This window comes from Sinocyclocheilus anshuiensis, unplaced genomic scaffold (assembly GCF_001515605.1).
Source record: "Sinocyclocheilus anshuiensis isolate Anshui unplaced genomic scaffold, SAMN03320099.WGS_v1.1 scaffold63, whole genome shotgun sequence".
NCBI lineage: Eukaryota > Metazoa > Chordata > Actinopteri > Cypriniformes > Cyprinidae > Sinocyclocheilus > Sinocyclocheilus anshuiensis.
This window is the reverse complement of record NW_015552625.1, coordinates 1,389,514-1,391,953: the sequence shown is the minus strand read 5'-3', so window position 1 is coordinate 1,391,953 and position 2,440 is coordinate 1,389,514. Positions and strand designations below refer to the sequence as shown.

Below are 2,440 nucleotides of genomic sequence, written 5' to 3'. Positions count from 1 at the left end.
CACACACACGAGCGCGACTTCAGCGCTAGATTTAGCAACTTTCAGATGCATTTAGTGGCTTTTTTCCATAGAATATATATACTGACAAACCTAGCGACTTTTTTGGATAAACCTTAGCTATGATTCAGTTGGAAGATGTCGCCAGTGCTGCCCCGCGAGCGCGAGGTCTGACTCTCCCGGCGCAGTGTCGTCTCTCTCTGCGTCTGTTCTGTGCAGTGAGCGGCAGAGAAGCATCGCTTTCAGCTGGCCGTACCACAGCCGACTCGTCAATAAATGAGTACAAAACAGCATTTCCAAGCACCTGTCGCTTACTGACTGTTTGGAATTATAAATATGAGCATAGTTCGTCTATTAATATAATGCAAATTTTTTTTGCAAAAAATCTTTTTTTTTTTTTGTTACTGCGAGGTAGAGGCAGTGCGCTGCATGAGACAAAAAAGTAAAATAGCCAAAACCACCGCATAGCCGCTCAACATGCATCTACTGTACATGCATGTTGATTTTATCAGACGATGTCGCGATTATAAATGAGAGTGGCTCCTGGTTAACGTATAAATGGGTCGTGTTTCGTCACTATTTAGAGTGGAATTTTTCTACAATATTCACCCATCATGACAGTAAAATAGGGCATTTTAAGTCAATCTACTGCAGTAGCCTATTTCCTCTCTCAATCAATAGAAAATGTGGTTTACACCCGGTCATGCATGGAAAAAAATTTATAAATACCGTCATATACCGTGAAGCCGGTATCATTTAGGAAAATACCGTGATATACATTTTTGGTCATACCGCCCACCACTAGTCTGCATTATACATTTCCTCTGAGAAACACTGGGAACACTGTTAAATCAATTCAAACATAAAACACACAGCGTACAATTCTCAATAAAAATACAATCTGCTTGTTTTGTAAGCCAAAACCTGAAACCACTATACTAAAGTTCTCAGTGATTCTGTAATTAAACACTATGCAAACTACACAAAGGTAGGCAAATAGAGGAAACAGTGTGTCTCCCATATAAGCGGTTCATTTAACCGTTGTAGGATTTAATAATACAAGGAAAGCTACAACACAAAGGTATGCTAAAATAAGCACAAGAATGAAAACGTGCACATTGATGTGGCCTGGGAAAGCTATTTATAGTGAATTAGTGAATACCTTTCTTGTACGGAAAATAGTTTGCTTAGTATAAACAAAGTAAAATTATTCTTGAGTTACATATGCATCAGTAATGAAATGACAGATGAAATGCATTTCACAACAAGCGGCAGCACACAAAGTGATGCTAAGCTATTATGTATCAACCAGGAATATTAATCTGTCATACAGCAGCTTCACACCTCTGTCGACATCACTTTCACTTGGCTTTCATTGCTCAACAACACCCTGCATAATTGATCTTAAACTGTATTTACGTACCGGTTTGGACTAAGCAAAAATCCCTCGGCAGCTCAGCTCCACGGAATTACGTTTATAGTTTAGAGATATAATGCGATAGATAAAACCCTGCTGTTGTGGAATCCAAGCGGTGGAGGAAACGGTTCATAACACAGAGGCGGGTCTAGCAGCGCAAGACTGTCGCTTCCAGCCAATAGCGACATGAAATTGCACGAGCCAAAGTTCAGTCACACCGACACAAGTTTCATATTAATACGCATGCGCATGATAATGTGGCTTAAACGACCAGTTATTTGGGGGAAACATTGGCAGAGACCTTTGTTAAAGTTTTTTCATGGTCATTATTCAGTCATGTAACCGCTGCTGAAATAGCGCCTTGTCACGCCTGGCCTTTTACATTCCTCAGCGCTGGTCATAGACGACCAATTACAGTCGTTTGTGATTATAGAATGAGGATTTAAAAAGAACTATAGAAATTGCTGTGAGTGATTTCAGTTTACGTATTCGCTATAAATCCTTGCAAAATTATATTAAAGATTACACATGTTGATTAAAGATCACACGTTAGTGTACAAAAGTCTCCAGTGAGGAAAAAAGCGACGTGTTTGCCCTAAGCGCCCCCTGGAGGACAAGCTCTTTGTATCCACACAGGAAACAGTCGCATTATTAGTTACCAAAAATAATTATCCCTGTCAAACAAAGGAGTATGTATTCAATGTAGATCTAAGATTAGATTCTCATAACAATGCAACTGCATAAAAATCGTCAAACTGCATGTAAATCAGAGACTTTTGATTTAATGGTAAAAGCAGAGACAGACACGTCGGTAACAAGATAACACAGTTAAAAGAGTGAAAAAATACAAGGAGAAAATGCATATAAAACACACGAATCAAGTACTAATTAACAGCTTTTAGAGTTCATATAACCCCTTTAACATCTGAATCTTTTCATAGCAACAGATTACGAAAAATAATTTTCAATGCGGTAAAAAAGGCTAAACAATTAGAATAAATTAAACTCATTCATACTTATCAAATT

At 38.4% G+C, this 2,440-nt stretch overlaps 1 protein-coding gene across 1 annotated transcript in view; it reads right to left on the bottom strand.

Annotated features, from left to right (window-relative positions):
- cep68 (centrosomal protein 68) overlaps positions 1 to 1,526 on the bottom strand; it is a 10,847-nt gene extending 9,321 nt beyond the window's left edge. The window contains exon 1 of the mRNA XM_016457975.1: positions 1,421 to 1,526. The gene's annotated coding sequence lies outside the window, so the exon portion shown is untranslated. The remainder of the gene's footprint in view (positions 1 to 1,420) is intronic.
- Between the last annotated feature and the right edge of the window lie 914 nt (positions 1,527 to 2,440).